General features: G+C 45.5%; 2 pseudogenes across 1 annotated transcript; one reads left to right on the top strand and one right to left on the bottom strand.

The window, feature by feature from the left end:
- The window catches only part of LOC147629328 (protein CHROMATIN REMODELING 25 pseudogene), a 39728-nt pseudogene extending 18608 nt beyond the window's left edge, over positions 1–21120 (bottom strand).
- LOC147629330 (DNA repair and recombination protein RAD54-like) lies at positions 2381–8973 on the top strand (annotated as a pseudogene). Its single transcript, XR_015267946.1, has 11 exons — positions 2381–2391; positions 2474–2683; positions 2851–3206; positions 4318–4413; positions 4499–4760; positions 7807–7936; positions 8052–8108; positions 8180–8266; positions 8363–8458; positions 8552–8602; positions 8686–8973. The product of XR_015267946.1 is annotated as a DNA repair and recombination protein RAD54-like (transcript).
- Positions 21121–21452: the final 332 nt, after the last annotated feature.

A 21452-nucleotide genomic window follows, 5' to 3' on the forward strand; every position in this document is an offset into this window, starting at 1 on the left:
AGTCGTGTGGGCTGTGGGTCAGCTCTATGCCCCCCCCGACTTGGAGGCCAGTTGACGGTTTTCAGTGGCTGCCCCCTGGCACTACAGTGCGTTATTTGGGATGTTATGTGGGCATTGACATATCTCCGGAGCAGCAGATAGCCCCCCTTCTTCTGAGCATTCGGAAGAAGCTTCTGTATTGGAGTACCGCTCGTTTATCTCTGGCTGGCCGAGTAGTTGTGGCCAACCAGGTTCTGCTTGCTACTATGTGGTACATCACTTCCTGCTGGGCCTTCTCTCGGGCATGCATTGGCCAGGTGCAGCGGCTCATCAGGAACTTTCTTTGGTCCGGTGGCGACGGGCGGCCCGCCAGGGCCAAGGTGGCATGGGCGGTGATCACTCAGCCGAGGGAGAGAGGCGGCCTGGGCATTGTTGATCCTATTTGCCAAAGCCGAGCATTGCTTGGCAAGTTGGTAGTTCGTGGCCTCCTGCCAGGCGCTGAGCCGTGGAAGGAGTTTCTTGTTTCCAGGATGCTCAGCCGCACCCCTTCTCTTAGCGGCCCCTGGACCCCCAGCATTAGGTGGATCTTTACAGAGCAGCGATCCAGAGGAGTGGGCCTTGGCTTCGAGGAGCGTTTTGCAGCTAGCCTTCTGAGGGCCTGGTCGCATCTGCGGCCGTCACTCTTCCAGACTCCTCCGGGCACCGATGAGGAGCGCCTGAGGCAGCCATTGATCTGGAACCCCTTGATTCGACTTCCCAGTGGCCATATGGTTGGATCGCGGTCTCACGTGTCGTGGGGCCCTTTGAGCTCCGGCCCAGCCCAGTCCCTAGACGACTGGATATGTTTTCAGCAGCTGCCTCTAGAGGCTCAGGAGAGGAGACTCAGTGGGATGAGGGGCAGAGAGTTGATGAGACAGGACATTGAGGCGGCCATCCCCCGGGAGTGGCGGACCCCAGTACAGGACCCTCCACCTCCACAGTGGATGGGCGTCTTTACTCGGCATGAGATCCTTCTAGCGGTCTGCGGCACAGCGGAGAGAGTCGCCCCACTCACTTTCGAGGTGGGAGAGGGTGGCCAGCTTCAGAGGACACGACTAGATTTGGATGGGCTCCAGGGTTGTATTCTTCAGAGGGTGCGGGTGGTCGGCTTTCATCAGAGACAGTGGCATGTAGACCCCTCACCGGCCTCGATAGGGGAGGACTGTTCTTGGAGATTATGGGCTTGGGACAGCAGGCCTCTTATTCGCCTTCAGTGGGATCCAGGTGAGTGGTTTTGGCGAGATCCCTACTTGGCCCCTACCAGCCCAGGCATCCCCTTTTTTCAGTACACAGCGAGGCTGGGGCGGCGGATGCAGAGGCACAGGATAGCGAGCACCCCGGCGGCGGCCGAGCATTGGCGGCGACAGGGGCTCTCCCCTGCCTTTCTTAGGGACTTCTGGCAGCGCCTTTGGGCCAGCTTCCGGCCCCGGAAGGTGACGCTTTTTCTCTGGCTCACAGCGCATAGAGGACTGGCTGTGGGGGCATGGCTAGCTTTTGGCAGACACCCAGCGTCCTGCCCTCGGTGCGGCCATGCACAGGAGTCGCAGCGGCACTGCTTATGGGATTGCCCACAGGCTCAGCAGGTCTGGCAGCGCGCTCTCAGGATGGTTTTTGCAGGCTCACCAGGTGAGATGCTGGTGACGTGGGGTGCGGTGGCTTGGGCCACGGACAGCGGCCCGGCCCTTGGATATGAGGACGTCCCTGGCAGCGCGACCATCCAGGTCTCTGAAAGGGCGATGGCGGTGGTTCCGACGCCAGACTTCTCATCGGCAGCCCCTCAGGAGGGGGTCGGGCACAGATGGGAGATGATCAGCAGCATGACGGCTTGGCACATATGGAGAGCCCGATGCAGGGAGGCCATCGACCGCCAGGCGACTCCACCGGCGGAGGTCATACAGGCCCTCTGGGTGGACATCATTCACACCTTGAGAGGACACTGGGGGAAACTCCAGGGCGACTCGGATCGCATGAGAGGGCGCCGCAAGGCTTTCCTCCGCACTTGGCACCCTGGCCCTTTCCTCACCGCGAGGGGCGAGGATGTCACTTGGCACTACAGGCCTCCAGTCTGGCTTTTTTCACCTTCCATATGTACTACTAGGTAGCCCCCCCCAGAGAGCGGCCAGCCACGGGGGTGGAGCTCAGGAGTTCACTGTGTTTTATCCCTCCTTGCGAGGTGAGCTTTGTAGCCTTATGGCGTTTTCTCATTAACTAATAGAAGGATCTTTTTCCCGGGAAAAAAAAAAAAAAAAAAAGGAGAGAGAGAGAGCTCAGAGCTTGGCTTTCGTTTACAGGCTTGAATAGCAGAAGTCGAGCGCTTGTAGGGAGCGTCCATCTGTGGCGTTTCAGAAGAGGAAAGCTTGCAATGGTGTGCAAGTGTGAAGGACGGAGAGGGCGATCAGAAGAGGAAAGCTTGCAATCAGAAGAGGAAAGCTTGCAATGGTGTGCAAGTGTGAAGGACGGAGAGGGCGGGTACCTGTGTCCTTCTTGGAAAAGATTGCAAGCTTTCCTCTTCTGATCGCCCTCTCCGTCCTTCACACTTGCACACCATTGATAGCCATGGCGTTGGCTGTTTTCAAGTACATGGCTTCAATGAGTGGTGTCAAGCAAACGAAGAGAATGAAGGAGATCACCAAAGGGAGTCCTGGAATGTTGCTGCTCTTTTGAGGTAACACTGAAACCCTAACTCTTTCTTGTAGGAAAAGCTAACAGGAAATCTCTATAGCAGACCTACATTATTGTTTTGAAGAACCAACACATGCGGCCGTGTAAAGAAAGCATTCAGGAATTGCGATGGCATCTATATAAGACATGTTGTAATTTGGTCTGTTGCAGTGGTAACCTGGTTGTGTCAAGGCAACCTCTACTTCCAAAAGTGCTATCAGTGTCTGATTCAGTAGAGTCTCCTTGCCCGGGTACTGTCAATGGGGAAAAAACAGCAGACCTTCTGCGCCATCTTAATGCTCGCAGCCGTGGTGCTCTTCAAGAGAGGCTTTATCCCCTCTCATAAAAACCATACCCATACCTCCAGCTTCAAGTTCTGCGGTGGATGATGACACATCAGAGGAGCTTCCCCCTGGTATTGAGCCACTTGTTTTGTGGCAGCCAGAAGATGATGACAAAATGGATCAAAAATACACACCTATTGTTGTTGACCCACGTTTGGTCAGGTTCTTACGTCCTCATCAATTGTATTTACCTATTATAATTTATATTCTTCAATGATCGAGGAGCTTCGACATGAGGAGAGGTTCTATATTGTGTTTTCGTGTTCTCAATCTGCTAAATTTTGTCTAGATGCTTTCAATTGAGGAGTGTCTGATATGAGGAATGCCATTAAAAAAAGTTCTCCAAGAGCCATTGACCTTGTGTCCTTTCATAGAGAAGGCTAGGGATTAGTGGCTGTGTTGGTAAGGGAGCTCCCCTCATAGAGCAAGCAGCTAGTTTCCCATCTTTTCTTGCATAATATTTTTCAATCTGTCAACTATCTTTCTTGGGAAAAGCAGAGACTTAGCAGCATGTTTAACATACCTATGTATGTACAGTGTTTACTTTTTCCTATTGTTTGTCTATACAATTCTTGAATAAGTGCATACCAATTATGAAGCAGACAATGCCAAAACTGTCTTAACAGTTCTCAACTCCATTTAATCTCCAGTTTTTGTATTGAGAGAGAGAGAGAGAGAGAGAAAGAGAGAGAGAGAGAGAGAGAGAGAGAGAGAGAGAGAGAGAGACTTAGTCTTTGTGGTCTGAGGGCCACTATGTATATGTTTTCCATGCAAGTCATGCGACCTTTATTTTGTATTCCATTTCAGAAATTTAACCAACCAACCATTACGAGAGAGAGAGAGAGAGAGAGAGAGAGAGAGAGAGAGAGAGAGTGTCTTAGTTTGTGGTCTGAGGGCCACTATGTATATGTTTTCCATGCAGGTCATGCAACCTTTGTTTTGTATTCCGTTTTAGAAATTTAACCAACCAACCATTACGCGAGAGAGAGAGAGAGAGAGAGAGAGAGAGAGAGAGAGAGGTCTGCAATAATTTCATGGCTTTGCCATGCTGCCAAAGCTAGAGGCTTTCCTCATTAGCTATCAGATTTGCTAAACTATATGTTTGTTGTACTTAATTTGTTCTTCTCTCATAATGCCACCATTTAGGTGTTTCATCATTTGTGGTTCACATCCGAATGTGAAGCTGCATTCTAAATGTGTTCTGATTAAGGTTTAAAAATGGTTACCTTTCTTGCTGGACAGTAGCCTGTTGGACACAATCTCTTCATTCAGTTTTCCTTTGTGCGTAATGCAGGGAGGGTGTGCAGTTTATGTTTGAATGTGTCACTGGTTAACGTGAGTTTTCAAAGTCTAACACAAGTCTTGCTGGCTGCATACTTGCTCTTTTGGGGTAATTAATTGCTCTTTTGTGTTCAAGTTGAGGTCATACACCATACAATTGTACTTGCTTACTTTGGTAGCGGTCATTCATACAGGTTGGGAAAGATATTGCAGTCAATCACACTGCTTTGGACTTTGCTAAAGCAAGGCTTTGATGGTTCTCCCATGGCAAAAAAGGTTTTGATAGTTACACCAAGTCTCGTTAGCAACTGGGAAACAGAAATTCAAAAGTGGCTTGCAGGACAAGTGAAAGTTATGGCTTTGTGTGAGCCTACATGGGGAGAAGTCATCTCTGCCATAGCTGGATTTTTGGCTCCTGGCAGTGTATATCAGATATGCTCTTTAAGCCCTTACTTTGTAAGACGTGTAATGTCTCCCTAATACGGCCTATGACAGGTCTACAACATCAAATGCATAGACCCTGATAACTGGTAACTAGCACAAGTTAGCAAAAGAGGAAAGTTTAATGTTGTGTTGTGCACTTGGGTATTGGAGATTTTTACAGGAGAAATCTGGATGGTAAAAAATAAAACTTGTTTTAGCTTGAAAAGTAGTGATTATTATTATTATTATTTGCACAATAAAACATGGCTCATTATATTCCAACATGAATCAAGATACAATTGCATCCACAAGTGTTATAGCTCAATAGGCTACCACAGTCCTAAAGCAATCAAAAAACTGGAGGTACAAAACTGAGTGTAAATCACACTAAGGAAACAAAATAAAAAACAAAGGTGGGGTTAATGGCATGAATAACCAATCATTAGGAACATAGGACCATCTCGGTGAACCATCCAAGAGGGAGAAGAAAACCTAATATCTACACAAGAACTCAAGTCTCCTACTCTCTGTAGCCTTGGATAAACCTTGTAGGTTGCATCTAATCCCAAGCACCCCTCAAGACATGGACTGTATCTCTTCAAACATCCATAAGACCTTGCATTATGGAAGGCGTCTCTCCAATAACTTGAGAGTATATTGCTCAAAACGGACCAAACCTCATTTCTAATGTGTGAATCCTCCTAAATCACTAGTAAAGAACTTTCATTACAAGTACCATTGTGTATGTGGAAGATAACTTTCAACATATTTGTTCCAGTTAATCCGGGCTTCTACAATTGAACAAAAAATAGACATCGTTGAACTTTAATCCGGGCTTCTACAATTGAACAAAAAAATAGACATTGTTGAACTGAATCTCTTCATACCTCCCTCGTCCTCCTCAAGGTAGGTTGCTGTATCATCTGCATTCTCTTGATCTAGCAACTCCTCTCCAATAGGTAATGTCAAACCTCTAATACTTGTTCGACAGCCCTTATGAAAGGACATAGGCTCTACGAAGAATAAAAACAAATAAGGTGCAAGAGGACAACCCTCGTCGATAGATCTTTATAACTACAAATGACTCCCAGATGTGATGCCCAATGATCAATCTATTGTGAGCAAACCTATAGAGAGTAGAAACTTCTAAGAGGCGTTGTCTAGTAGCTTGAAAGAAAATAAAGGCAATGTCTAAGATTCTACGATATTGGACAAAACGCGTGTGCGAGTCATGGATGAGGTGATAGATCTGATAAGAAGAATTTAAATTGTTGTTGATGACTTTTGCCAATGCCTTGTAGACAATTGACATCAAAATGATCGATCTCCACTATCTCAAGTCCTTTCTATCACCTACTTTTGGAAAGAGGCAGATCAAGCTAGTTGAAGCATCCACCCAGATGAAAAATTCCTTCCAAAGGATACAAGAAGGGATCTCCTCAAACAATCCCAAAAAGCAACAAAGAAAATCTTAGAGAGTCCATCCACACTTTGTGCCTCTTGGCTCTTGAAAGCTTCAAGAATCTCTTGCTTAGAAAAGGGAGTCATCGAAGCTCTACTCATTTCCTGAGTAACCAGACTTGGAATGCTGTCCCACACAATCTCCATATCCCTTAAAGCTCGAGGAGTAGTAGTGAAAAGCGAAGAGAAATACTCAGTAGCAATATCCATCGCCTCATCTAGGCCCCTCCCAAGGGTACCATCACTATCTCATAAGCATTTGACATGATCACCCATTGCCCTCTGCCCATGGGCTTTGAAAAACTTTGTTCATTCTATAGCCCTTTCAGGCCTAGAATGACACAAATAGTGATAATGAAACTCCAATCTTTCTTCCAAAACCAAGTTAAGAGCCGTTTTGGCTCTCAAATCTTGCATCTAAGAATTGGGGGAGAAATGTTGTTGCTATAAGCAGTGAATAGGTGGAGAAATTATGTAGCAGAGTTGGTGGGAAATGATCAAGGAGAAATAGAAATGTTCAAGAGAATGGAATAATTTAAAGGTGAAATTGCAAGTAGCTAGTAGTGTGTGGATCATTAGAGCCTTATTATGTGTCATTTTATACCTATACCATGCTTCAATCCTCCCATTGTCTGCCTTTTCTAATCAAGTGCTAACACATGCTTAATAATGGGAGTGTTGGGGCTTTAGAAGAGCCATCAATTCTTACTTATGTTAATTAGGGGTCCGCACCTGATTGCATTGCCCTTTTCTTATCTTCATTACCAAAGGCCATTAGTGGTCTTCTCCCCTTCTTCCTTGTAACAGCCCTCCTCTCCGAGCACTTGCTCATGTACGATAGCATTCTTTGTGTTGTAATGGTTATACAGTTCTCTGATGGCAGCGTATCCTGGAGATATTTTTTTGGATCATGTGCGAGGGCTCTTTTTTCGATTCTTTTGTGTTGCAATAATCATGGGTGGCTGGCTTCTTGCGCACCTGGAGTGAGCAGCAGATCTTCTTTACAATGAGGTCTGGCCCATTGGGAATACATGACTCCATGATGGCCCACCGATCTACCCCCTTTGATTGTACATAACTTGTTGGGCATCAGCCCTTTCTAGTGTGGTTGGGCGCACTTGTATCTCTTGGTGCTGTAAGCACACGTATGTATTGGGATTTCTAGTAATATAATCAGCTCTGTTTCTTTGGTAAAAAAATAATCATGGGTGGCTTGTAAGAGGTGCTCTAATAGTTTGCACCCACAATGCTTGTGTTTTTTCCTCCAAAAAAAGTAGCTTCAACATAGCATTGCCATCTGGTTCCATACATGTCTTCAAAAGACAATTTGACTTTGCCACATGTCATCCGGGTCTAGAAACTCTTCGCATAATACTTGCAGGCTTGGAAGGGTTTCCATAAAGGCTGATGATACTAGCTCGAACTTGAGAAAGTAAGAGTTTTCGTTTTTGACAATGACATGAAATTTTTTAGCTTTACACAGTTTCTATGCAACTAGCCGAAATTTTCTATGTTGACTTACCTATTAGTGTCATATTGAGAAGGAAACTGCAATACCAGCTGCAATTTACTTGCTTGGTAAAAAAACATTCAAATCTGTCTAATATTGTCTATGCAGGTGTTAATTTTATCATATGAAACTTTCAGAATGCATGCAAAGAAGCTGCAGCAAGCAGGCAGGCAGTTGCGATTTGCTTGTATTTGATGAAGCTCACAGACTGAAGAACGATCAGACATGCACCAACAAAGTATCAGATTTATTATGTTCAGTATAACTTACCAAAGTTTTCTCAAAATTAAGTGTAGACTTTCTTAATCACCCTACAATCCCCTGCTGGTATCTTATTGCAACTTTTGAAGCAGGCTTTAGCGGGTCTTCAATGTCAAAGACGTGTGCTGTTATCTGGTACACCCATGGAGGTGAATTTTGGCTTTCATCTTCTCAAGGAGATTGAATCAGTACATGTACACTAACTATAAACTGTGTACAGAATGATATGGAAGAATTTTTTGCAATGGTCAATTTTACAAATCCAGGGATTCTTGGCGATGCAGCTACATTTCGACAATACTTCGAGGTTGTTACTTAAACATGGCCATTGGCACACCCAATGTGTACGCTCATTATGTTCAAGCATTAGGAAGGAGATCAGCTCACTTTGAGTTTTATACAGGCTCCGATTCTCAATGGGCGTGAACCAAGTGCAAGTGAAATGGACAGGGTCAAGGGGGCAGAGCAATCTGTTGAGCTTAGCGAAAAAGTTAACCCGGTAGCATGTGTGCTGCACTTCGATTGAAAAGCTTTTACTTTTTGAGAGAAACAGGTTGCTGACTGCTTGTTCTCTTGCAACGCAAAAACACAGTTCATATTACGACGAACGAATGCTTTGCTGTCAAACCATTTACCTCCAAAGGTATTCAACATTTCTTCAATTCAACTCTGCCAGACTGCCTCTATCCCTCTCCCTTACACACACACACACACTCTAATCACCAGGTCTATCAAGGTCGGCTTGGCAACAAACCAGGATCAGCTTATTGGCAAAGAAAAAATATTTCTAGAGGTGGGATTAATGCATTTGCTCCCTCTACTTCTGGAAAACTTCGTCTTCAAGGATCAACACATACAGATGAGACAGTAAGGTTTCAAGTTGTTGTTAGCACATTTTTACTACATTATTTTTCTGCATACAAAGCGTACATGTACATGTGGTTGTCTGACACCTAGGCTTAATTGTCTTCCGGAATTTTGTGGTGCATTTGATAACCTAATGTGCCGTTTTTATGGGCTTCAATACGAGCAAGCAAAGTGCTTCTAATGTTTGGAGTGCTCTACTAGGTCATGTAGGATTGCAAAGGATTGAAACTGAGGAAAGAGAATTGGCCAATTTTTTGCAAAAAACGACTTCTCTCTTCGGGCAAAACTTCATATGGTACCAAAGGCACTTCAGTTGATCCGCCATTACCACATCATCAAGTGGTAGATTGGAGGGGACAAGATGTTTTTCCGCAGCCTGTTTTTAACCAAGGCACATGTGGAAGTTGTTGGGTCGCTGTGCGAGCTTGGCTTGTGTTGCTGCAGTACATAAGATTGCAAAAGGGGGAAAACCGGAAGCTTTGTCAGTTCAATATGTGTTGGACCACTGTGAAAGAGGGTGTCCAAAGTTGCCAACAAGAATTTGGACGAGGATGGAAGAGCTCCTCGGTTTCCATAAAGGAAAAGGGTGTAGTGGTGGCGATCCTTTTGATTGCCTTAAGTTTGTGGAGGAGAATGGAGTGTGCACGGCAAGGGAATATGTGGCATACAAGCCCGATTATGATAGGCCTTGTACAGATATCTTCCTTGACGACAAACGGATGAAGCCAAGGCTGCTACACATCGACTCAATCTTGAGAGATGATGATGTGCCCCAACAAGCCATCGAAGACTATCTCACTAGGTCTCCGGTCATCACGGGCGTCAAGTGTGGGCTGGCAGCCGAAGGTTTGGATGGAGATGGGGTCTATAGGGGCCGGTACAGCCCAAACCTCCAACATTGCGTTGTTCTTGCTGGATACACAAGAGACAACTGGATTGTCTTGAACTCATATGGCTGGAGATATGGTTCTAGAGGCTTTTGCTTTGTTCCAAAGCGTGATCCATCTGGCATTGGTGATTTTATTCTCATGCCTTTGGTGGTGAGAACCTAAATGTATCAACAAACATCATTTGTGTAGATGCTGGACATTGTGGCCTTGGACCATATAAAAGGCTTACTTGGTGCCTGAAGTTTCTTTGTTATATGTGCTTAAGACTGTCGAGAAAACAAAGTGGTGTGCCTATTATCGGTGGGGTTTCTCAAGAAGTCTCTGGTCTCCTCCGCATCCTAATTGTCTGTGTGTGTTTAATTTTCATGATGTTAATTAAATATGATTCCCTTGTTGAAATTTACTCTCTTTTAAGCATTTTCAACCTTGATATAATGCTGAATTTTCCCTCCATCAGCGTCACCATTGCTGATTTTTCCTCATTGGCTTGCCCATTGATGAGATTTACCCTTTGCAGATTTACTATGCAGCAGCTTAAGCCTTAAGATGGACCATGGACACAAACATGGATTAGCTTGCCCCAATTCATAAGGTTTCCATACCTCCACAAGCCTATCATGTCGCCTTGTGGATAACCAATTTCTTCTAGCATTCCAAAGGAGTCTTTAAAAGAAAATGCAGTCCTTTTACATGCACACCTTTGCATTGATTTCCATGGGCATGTAGCTCTAGATGCTTGTGCTTTGACCATTGTGCATAGGCATCTGGCAGGGTGAGAGGGGGCAGAGAGGATGCACCTATACAAGCAGTTTGGCAGCAGGAAACTTATGAATTTTGGCCTGAAGAGAGCCAATCTATTAATGTGCTATTATTTTAGCTCAGCATCTACATGTAGAGCAAATCTCTACCTTAGCCACGTAGAGCCATTTTAAATAAGGAGACTAGTTAAACTCCAAATGGGTCAAAATGTAAAAATTACAGATTCTCACTAATCCCCATAACTTTCAGTATTCATCATGAGGTTGGTGTGAAGCAAGTGGAGGGCTATCTAAAACAGGGGTGATGTCTGGGTAAGGTATGCATGCGACCGTTCAAGATCCTAGTTCTCAAAATAGGTCAAAAATGAACAAATTAGCACTAGTCACCATAACTTTTGCAACACTGTTCTGGTCTTATGTTGGACAGAATTCAATCATCACTAGGTGGGTCCAAGGACTTGAACTATCCTATTCTGACAAAGTTACCCACGGTCGAGTTCTTGTTGCACAGCAAATGTTTCAAGAAAGCATGAGGGTGTTGACTAGAAAAGGTTAAAAACCCAGAGTGGAATAGCTCTTGGTGCAAGACGTGTGTTTTACAGGTCCTTGTGAAGTATCAGTGAATTCAAAAAGGGAAAAATCACATATTTGCACTAATCCTCAAAACACAGATTCACATTGTTCTCCGGGATGAGGAGAGTAGTGTGAAAATTATGCTTGGAAGGCTCTGCATGGCATTCTTCTTGTAAAAAAAGAAAAGTTTTGCATTATCAGCGAAGATGAATGGGTCACATCCTGCACGTGCCCCAAACCCTAACCCTACCTCTGCGTGCGCACTCTGCCCTTGCCCATCAACACTGAGCTCCTCGGCCCATGCGCCCTAATGTCCCATCCTTACTCACTCTCCCCCCCCCCCCCTATCAGCTCTCCTTTCGACACGCTGCTCTCCTCCCCTCTCTGTGGAATTAATACAACTTGGAGTGGGAGTACGGAGTCCGTCTTGCTTGTCAAAGCCCCGTCCCCCTCCAGCGCGTGGGGAAAGGGCCCCTCCCACACTTTAATCCTGTTCGCAACGCCGTCCTCCCTGACTCCCCTGTATCAGCCCTTCTCTCTGGAAAAGGAGCGAAGACTCCAATTCCTAGAAGATCTTCTCAGACAGCACGAGGGGTCCAAAGAAAGGTGACCTGACCTCCAGGGAGCAGACATGCATATGGAAATTCCTCAGCAAACTGCCATGGGAAATAGGGGTGCCGATACTGAGGTCCTTCTCCTCGACCAAAGCAAACCTACTGCTGCGAATGGCGATAGCAGTCGTCTCCAAGGTAAACCCTTCCCCCTCTGTGATTTTACCTGCATCTCTTATTAGGAAAACAGAAGAGGACTTCAGCTCCCGCGCTGTTGTTGGGCTCCTCTTTGGCCCCCGTCCTCCCATGGAGATTCTGAAGGCCTGGATGAGAAACTATTGGGACCCCCTTCGGGTCGAGGTCTTCCTCACCCAGGTGCTGCCCAAAAAACACTACATATTTCTAGTGGATGATACGCAACTCCCCCCTTTACCTCTTCAGGTGGTCGCCGGACTTCACCCCTGCAAAACCCTCTACCCTGTCTGGATAGAACTCCCCAGCCTCCCCCTGCAGTATCAGCCCTTTCTGAAGAGTATTGTGAGCCCTCTTCGTAAGGCCTTAGGCGTTCGCCCTGCTCAGTCTTTTAACCCCCGTTGACACCCGTAGATCCTCGTAGAGGTAGATCTGGAAGGAGAGATGCCAGAGAAGATCAACATCGGGTTAGATGATGGTGTTGGGTTTTACGCTGTGTATGCACCCAGAGGAGTGCTAGTGATCATCAGTAGATTACTGGGGCACTTTTTACTTCAGTTAGTGGAGGTTTTTTTCCCCAGTTTAGCTCAGTTTCACTTATATGCAGTTTATAAGTGTTTTGGTCCACCCGGCACATTTTATGGCCGGACATGTGAACACTTATCTTTAGGGTCACTATTATGTGGCTATTGTACTTCACTTTTTTTTTATCAAGCAATAGACTGAAGTCGTGTTCTCTCTCTCTCTTGGTTTCCACGCCTGCTTGAAGCTTCTGTAAACCCTAACCCTAACACTTCATTACCTTCATTTGGTATCAGAGCATTGAAGCCTTGCCCTGCCCTGCCCGTACACTGCCAGTACATCATTGCTGCTGCTGCCCGTACACCTGTGCGCCGTACATCTGTGCGCCGTACACTACTGTTGCAGCCCGTACATCTGTGCGCCGTACACTACTGTTGCAGCCCGTACATCTGTGTGCCGTACTACTGCTTCCGTACAGTAAGCGCAGCCTTCAAGTACTGTACCTGCCCGTATAGTAAGCGCCGCCTTCAGTACCCCGTACTGTACCTGCATATAGTCATCAGCAGCAGCTGACGTGTACCTGCTCGCCCAGCACCGTACAGCACTGCCTGCTCCGTACACAGACAGCGCTTCTGTTCACACCTGCGTAGACAAGCCGTACAGCTGTCAGTACAGGCGACCTGCAGTATTTGGTGTTCTGTACCTGTTCAGTACGAGTTTTCAGTACTGTACCTGTTTCGTTTGTACCTGCAATGCCCAATACGACTTCCAGACTTGCAAAGTACCTGTTCGCATTGTTCAATACAGTGCTTCGTAAGAGTACATTCACTGTACTTCAACTGTACCTGCAGTCTATTCGCATTGAAGTCAACTTGTACCTGCTAACATCACACTGTGGTAAGCATTGCAAGTTTTGAATATTGGGCATTTTTTTTTCTCTGTGAAAATATACAGGCACAACAGGCAGATTTTCTAGCAAAGAACTATACAGGTTTTTTTGCACAGTTTGGGTGCAGCAAATTTGGGCATTTTTGGGGCATTTTGGCATTGTGTACACCATTTGCTGCTCTACTCAGTCATTGGTGCTTTGAACTGCACATTCAGAGGATTGAGAGTGCAGGCATATTTGGGTGAACTGTATTCAGTGGAGTACAGTTATTTTCAGGGTTTCTGCTATTGGGTTTTTTGATAAACAGGTACAACATTGTGCGTAAGCATAATGGCAAATCAACAGCAAAGTGATGTATTCACATATTTGTCTAAGGAAGACAAATTGGATGGCACGAACTACTCCTTGTGGAGTTTTATGCTGAAAAATGTGCTTGTGCCAAAAGGTCTTTGGGATTTTGTTAGTGGTGATGAACCATGTCCAGGTCCATTGGCTCCAGAGACTCCTCCCCAAGGGGGTGCTCGTGGACGAGGACAACAGGTACAGGCTCCAGGACAGCCATTGCCTGTTCAAAGAACAAATGCTCAAAAGACATGGGATGCTAGGGATGCACAAGCTTTGTCACTCATTGCATTGTCAGTACAGAGGTTCATTATACCTCATATTCGTTCAGCTGGCTCTTCATAGAATGCATGGGTGACTTTGGAGCAGATGTATGCTGCTCGTAATGAGGCTAGGATCTCATTTTTGAAAAGAGAGCTGGAAAATCAGAAAATGAATGAAGGAGATGATATGTCTAGCCACTTAAACAAGCTGCAGGATTTGAGAGAGCAACTCATCAATGTGGATGAGATTATTCCTGAGACACAGCTTGTGTCCACCATCTTGCACTCTTTGCCAAGATCTTACTTGGCTTTTCATACCTCTTTGAACCTCAGCATGAGGAATGCTGTTGAACCCCTCAAGTATCAGGAACTTGTTGCTCTCTTACTACAAGAGGAGCAAATGAGGAAGAATATGAATATGAACACAAATGCTGAACAAGCATTTACTACAGGTCAAAAGGGGAAAGGAAAAACTCAGCCAAAGAGTTCAAATCAAACTTCAGGTGATGGTGGTTCTTCACAGGATACCAAGAAAGGTGATGGACAGCCCAAGAAGAAGGGCAAATGTCATTACTGTAAGAAGCCAGGTCACTACATCACTGAATGTAGGAAGAGGATTGCCAAAGAGAAGGCAAAGGAAGCTGGGATGTCTGTTAATGATGCTTCTAAAGCTCCTCAAGAGACTGCTTCTTTTGTTGAGGACAGGGATTACTGTTTTTATACATGCAGCTATGATGCCCCTTGGTCTTCACAAGCACTCAGTTTGACAGAGCATGCATGTACTTGGTATTTTGATAGTGGTGCCTCAAAGCATATCACATCTCGCAGGGATTTGTTTAGTCATGTTGGCCCTGCCCCTGTTGGCAAAACTGTTCAGTGTGCCAACAATGCTTCATATCCAGTTCGTGGCATTGGGGAGATTCAGCTCACAGCCATTGATGGCTCCATTCTCCGCCTTACAGATGCCTTATATGTACCAGGGATAAAGAAGAATTTGTTGTCCATTTCTTCTTTAGCACATTGTGGAATGCAAGTCCACTTTGATGATGATAAATGCATGGTCAGAGACAAAGCTAATGCCTTGACCTTGATGCTTACTGGTACATTATGTCATGGACTTTATCAGTTGGATGCATTTCAGCCAGTGGATCAGTCTGCTTATAATGCATTCACTCTTACTCCAGCTATGGTTGATGCGGAGTTATGGCATGCTCGCATGGGGCATGTAAATTTTGGTAGTCTTATGCTTATGCAGCGACATAACATGTTTACAGATCTACCTCTCATGGAGAAGCCTCCAGATCAGTGATCTTTGTGGTCCCATGCAGACGAAGTCATTAGGTGGTTGCTTCTATTTTGCAACATTTATTGATGACTTCTCTCATATATGCTGGGTCTATCCTTTGACACAGAAATCACAGGTATATGATGCATTTTTGGCCTTTGTAGCACTTGCTGAGACAGAGTCAGGATGCAAGGTGAAGACTCTCCGTTCTGACCGAGGGGGGGAATATATGTCATATATGCTGAATTCCTTTCTTGGGAGTAGAGGTATAAAACATCAGTATACTACTCCTTACACTCCACAGCAGAATGGGGTTGCAGAAAGGAAGAATCGGTCACTCATGGAGATGGCCAGATGTATGCTAAAGGCAAAAAGGCTACCACATATCTTTTGGGTGGAAGCAGTCATGTGTGCTTGTCATATTTTGAATCGATGTCCCACAAAGGCATTGGTTTCTATTACTCCTTTTGAGGCTTGGCATGGCCGCAAGCCTTCTGTATCGCATTTTCGTATCTTTGGGTGTCTTGCATACGCACACATACCCAAAGAGTTGAGGAGGAAGCTGGATGATAAAGCCACAAAATGCATTTTTGTTGGGTATAGCCGTGAGAGCAAGGGCTACAGGTTATATGACCCACTATCCAGGAAGATATTCACTAGTCGGGATGTGATTTTTGATGAAAAATCAGAAATATCCATGGCTGGTTATGAGGCAAATCAGGCTGAAAATGATGTGTTTGAAGGTCTACTACCTATGGAATTTCATTCTACAGTTGGTGATCCAACTAATGAGGGTACAGGACAGCCAGCAAATGATGTAGGTGGTGCAGAAATTCAGCAGCAAAATGAGCCAGAAGCTGAACCAAATATGGGGCAGCAGGCACCACAGGTCAGACACATACCTAGATGGTATTTGAGGACATTACAGGACAGCCATTTAGAGGGTCCTCTTGCTGGTCGTACTCGTAGGGAGACAAGGACCAATGAGCATGCACACATCATGGATTTGAATTTGGTTATGGCAGCCAGTTTACAGGATGATGATGAGCCTGATTCATTTGTGGATGCACGAGATAATGTGCATTGGAACAAAGCCATGCAGGATGAGCTTGATTCTATTAAAAGGAATCAAACATGGGATTTGGTTGATCTGCCCAAAGGCAAGAAAGCAATTGGTACTAAATGGGTCTATAAGTTGAAAAGACATGCAGATGGATCCATTGACAGGTACAAAGCCCGTCTAGTTGCAAAGGGCTATGCACAGAAGAAGGGCATTGATTATGAGGAGACATTTGCTCCTACATCCCGTATGTCGACACTTAGGTGTGTCATTGCATTGGCTGCACATCGTGGTTGGGTTGTTCACCAGTTGGACATAAAGACTGCATTCCTACATGGGGACCTCGAGGAGGAAGTTTATGTATTTCAGCCCATGGGGTTTGCAGAACATGGTCATGAGGGGAAAGTTTGCAGGCTGAAAAAGGCCTTGTATGGTTTGAAACAAGCTCCACGAGCTTGGTATGCAAAAATAGATGATTTTCTACTCACTCAGGGATTTGTGAACAGTCCATCAGAAGCCACTCTGTATGTAAAGAAAGAAGAGACAGATCTGCTGGTCATCAGTCTTGATGTGGATGATCTCTTGCTCATGGGATCAAATGATGACAAAATTGCAGCTTTTAAGGAGATACTGCAACAGACATTTGACATGTCTGACTTGGGGCTTGTACATTACTATTTGGGCATACAGTTTGTGCAGGATAACAGAGGCATTGGGTTGTTGCAATCACGTTATGTTACTAAACTACTGGAGAAGTTTAAATTTCAGGATTGCAAGCCTATTAGTACTCCTATGGAGCCTGGGATGAAACTGTCACTACAAGATGACAGTGTTTCCTTTGATGCCACTACATATGCTGAGGCTGTTGGGTGCCTCATTTACTTGTGTAATACAAGGCCAGATATTCAGTATGCAGTCTCTCAGTTGAGCAGATTCATGCACAGCCCGCGGTTGTCACATTGGCAAGCTGTGAAGCGTGTATTCCGTTATTTGCAGGGTACCTTGTCTCTTGGATTGCTTTATCCTGAGGGGGGTGACATGCAGTTATACGCTTACAGTGATTCAGATTGGGCTGGTGATTTTGATACCAGACATTCCACTAGTGGAAATTGTTTCTTTCTTGGCTCTTCATGCATTTCTTGGCTAAGCAAGAAACAGACCACAGTGGCCACTTTGTCTTGTGAGGCAGAGTACAGAGCAGCCCACACTACTACTGTTGAGTGTGTTTGGCTGCGTCGTCTCATGATTGATATGGATATTTCAGTGGAGGAGCCTACACCTATCTATATTGATAGTCAGAGTGCCATTGCTGTGGCCAGGAATCCTGTGTTTCATGCTCGCACGAAACACATTGAGATTCACTATCATTTTGTTCGGGAGAGACTCCAGGCAGGAGATATCAGTCTGATCTACTGTCCTACAGATCAGAATGTGGCAGACATCTTCACCAAGGCATTACCACGTCCGAAATTCGAAGCATTCCGCACTGCTTTGAATTTGTTTTATGGCTCGTCTTTCATGCAACCGGTGGTTTACAAGCATCTCCCGATTGCATGCTTCCACTGTGGGCTCACCAACTGAAGGCACTACCAAGCAGGGCACACAAAACAGGCCAAGCAGCGGAAAAAACCCCCCAAGCGGAGGTGCATGCAGAGCCTCAACCTGAGGCTCCCAAGGTAAGGTGCAGAACAGCGACCCAATCCCAGAAAACCACCGCAGGCCAAGAAAAGAGGGCAGAAGGCAAATAGATATGCCCTGCTTGCTGGGCTTGAAGAAGAAACAAATGAGCAAGGAGAATCTTCGACGTCCCAAGATCAAGAACCCAAGCCCCCAGTGAACCCTCAGACCTGTCATAGCAGGAAAAAGCCACCCTGGAGATTCAGATCAATAATCTTGATGCATGCCTTAGCGAGTCACCACAGATCTCCACCAAGGGCAAGGAGATTGCTCAAGAGCAGACTCCCTAGACGACCCCGATGGATACCCAGAATGACAACAAGCGCCCTCATACTGAAGTGGAGAGGTTGCCCCACAAGCCAGGGGCGCAAAACAACAAGAAACCGATGAAAATCCTCTCCATGAACAACAAGGGTCTCACAGACCCCCTTAAGGTGGAAGCCGTAAAGTCCTGGTTACATCCTCAACTCTCCTCCTTGGACTACATTTGCCTGCAGGAGGTTAAAGTGACAGGTGATGACCTGTTCCAAAGGCTTGAAAGAATTTCAGACAAGCACATATGGTTCTCAACCACTCATTCAAGAGGAAAAGGAGGAGCAGTGCTGGGGGTTTTAAAAAAAATCATCATTCCCCATTGCAGAAGTGCTACTGGATGGAGAAGAAAGCTGGAGGATGGATGACCCTTTCCCCTACTCCCTCATCTCGATCTATGCAGGCGGTTCTGTTCAGGAGAGAACCCAGCTGTGGGAATCTCTACACCAACTGGAGGGGCCAGTAATTTTAATTGGGGATTTTAACATGGTAGAGGACATGGAAGACAGATTCCTCCAAAAGGGCAGTGTCATAAGAGTGTCAGAGAAAGCAGCCTGGTCCTCCCTTCAGCAAAAACTGGTTGTGTTTGATTTCAGACAAGCACATATGGTTCTCAACCACTCATTCAAGAGGAAAAGGAGGAGCAGTGCTGGGGGTATTAAAAAAAATCATCATTCCCCATTGCAGAAGTGCTACTGGATGGAGAAGAAAGCTGGAGGATGGATGACCCTTTCCCTTACTCCCTCATCTCGATCTATGCAGGCGGTTCTGTTCAGGAGAGAACCCAGCTGTGGGAATCTCTACACCAACTGGAGGGGCCAGTAATTTTAATTGGGGATTTTAACATGGTAGAGGACATGGAAGACAGATTCCTCCAAAAGGGCAGTGTCATAAGAGTGTCAGAGAAAGCAGCCTGGTCCTCCCTTAAGCAAAATCTGGTCGTATTTGATGGTGGAGAGGTCCTCCCTCACTCACATCCGGAGGGTCTCCCCCTCCCCTCCCATCCACTGCAGACTTAACGACAAATGGGGTCTGCTTCTGGACAGAAGACAGCGGAAGTTCAAATTCCAAAACCATTGGAGTTTGGATATCCCTCCCAAGGTATCATGCTTGATGTCGCTCATTATATATCAAGGCGTATGGACGGGAGAAAAAGCCAGGAAGCTAGCAATTGCAAAAGACCCGTGCCAAAGATGTAAGAGATAGTGTGAAACTCTCACTCACCTCTTCTTCAGTTGTCCTGCGAATGCACCGGTGATTGCCAGATCCTACACCCCTTGGTGAAGAGGGAGATAGATTGGAAAACTTGGCTGGTGGGGGAGTCTATGGGGTCCCCACCTCACTCTGGAATATCATCAGAGGGTTTCCCTTTGGTATATATGGAAGGACCATAACGCGGCTATTTTTAAGGGTCCCCCCTCCACTGCAGCTACAGTCTGAGACCGGCTGCAAGAAAGAGGCACTCCAGAGAAGAGCTCATACAACATGGATAGGGCAGCATGCTGAAGAAGATTCAATGCTGGAAAATGGGCACCTGACGAGGGCCATAATGAATGAAAATAAGGTTTTTTACAGGACTTGGTGGGAGGACATTCAAGCTGAAATTGCAGAGCAGGAAAACAAAGAGTTCCAGTTGCGGACACACCTGGCTGAGGCCTTGAAGATGATCAAACTCACCCAACCCAATAATGCACAGTAGGATTAGTTTTTATCTTGTAAAATGGGCTTGGCCTGGTAGACTTCTGGATAGATATATACTAAGGGCTCCGCCCACGAACACTTGGGTTTGTAATGTTTTGAGGGCTAGACCCATTTCGAAATATAAATCTGCTGCCTTTTTTTGCAAAAAAAAAAGGTTCTTGAAAATTACATTAGGGCTATTGGGAAGCGAAGCCCAATAAGGGCTATTGGAAGTGAAGCCCTATGCCTTGATGTATTTATTTCCACTAGAATGTGAGTTTTGAGATCATTTAATGTAAGCCTACACAGTTTTACACTATTTAAGAGACATGGCAAAATGGTGTGAGATTGAAGCCCTTTATGAGTGGAGTGCATTGGTATGCTCCTTTCATCAAAATGGTGTGAGATTGAAGCCCTTTATGAGTGGAGTGCATTGGTATGCTCCTTTCATCAAAATGGTGTGAGATTGAAGCCCTTTATGAGTGGAGTGCATTGGTATGCTCCTTTCATCAAAATGATGGGAGATTTAAGCCACACATTCATGAACATGAGTTGTGTCATGAGTTTCAGAGCATAATGTAGCAAAGCAAATGAGACCATGAAAAATACATGGTAAATGAAAGAAATTGATGGTCAAGGTAGGCTGGACCCAAGGGAAAGCTCCTCTGCACGATGGCAAGGATGCTCTCTCTCTCTCTCTCTCTCTCTCTCTCTCTCTCTCTCTCTCTCTCTCTCTCCACATGCGAGCCTGTCAAGTCCCTGCCTCCAGCTGGAGCTCCCATTGCAGTCCTATAGCCGGAGGAGGGTCCTTGAATGAGAAAAAAAAATATCGTTCCTATAGCGAGTCCGATCATTGGAGACACTTTCATTGGAATAACATAGTTCATATCAAAGAATAATTACAAAGCAGTATTGAAATACATAATTGAGGGCATTCCATCACCTTGTTTCTCTCTCTCTCTCTCTCTCTCTCTCTCTCTCTCTCTCTCTCACACACACACACACACACACACAGATGTATACATGCATACAAGGACTTCACAAATTATATGTGAGAAGGTATTAACCCGTGAAAGATTTTGCAGTGTGCAAGGGTAATGCATCTATCTACAGCATCGACAAAAACATTCTTCCCTTTTTTCCTCAGAGCGGGTCACAAGGTGACACATTTTTTCAAGATACACACACCATCATTAAACAGAGGATTTTTACCAAAACCAAATCGTAACAGGCGTAATAGCTACAAGATCAAGGGTGTACTTGCGGCAGCATGACAAATTCCCCAACTCCTGATTGATCTGATCTTCTGATCTTGAAGAAACCATTCATCCCAAAAACAGGACCGGATGAAGAATTGAACAGGATCCAATCACTGCAAGTGTAGCCCAGCAGCACAACGTAGCACAGAAGGCGGTGCATGTTGTAAGTGCCCCTGTAAACCCCGTCTCCGTTCAAAAAGCGATTAGACAGGTCCTCACACCGGATGCATGTCACAAGCGGATGCCCATGGAGTAAGCACATAATTTCTTCCTGTGAGGGATGATCTATCCTGATAATGGACTGGAGGCATAGCTTGCTTTCATCAAGGATGATGATTCGACCATAAGGATGTGATTTGAAACATTACAAGAA

Source organism: Cibotium barometz, chromosome 18, assembly GCF_041138505.1.
Source record: "Cibotium barometz isolate CiBa-2024 chromosome 18, ASM4113850v1, whole genome shotgun sequence".
NCBI classification, from domain to species: domain Eukaryota; kingdom Viridiplantae; phylum Streptophyta; class Polypodiopsida; order Cyatheales; family Cibotiaceae; genus Cibotium; species Cibotium barometz.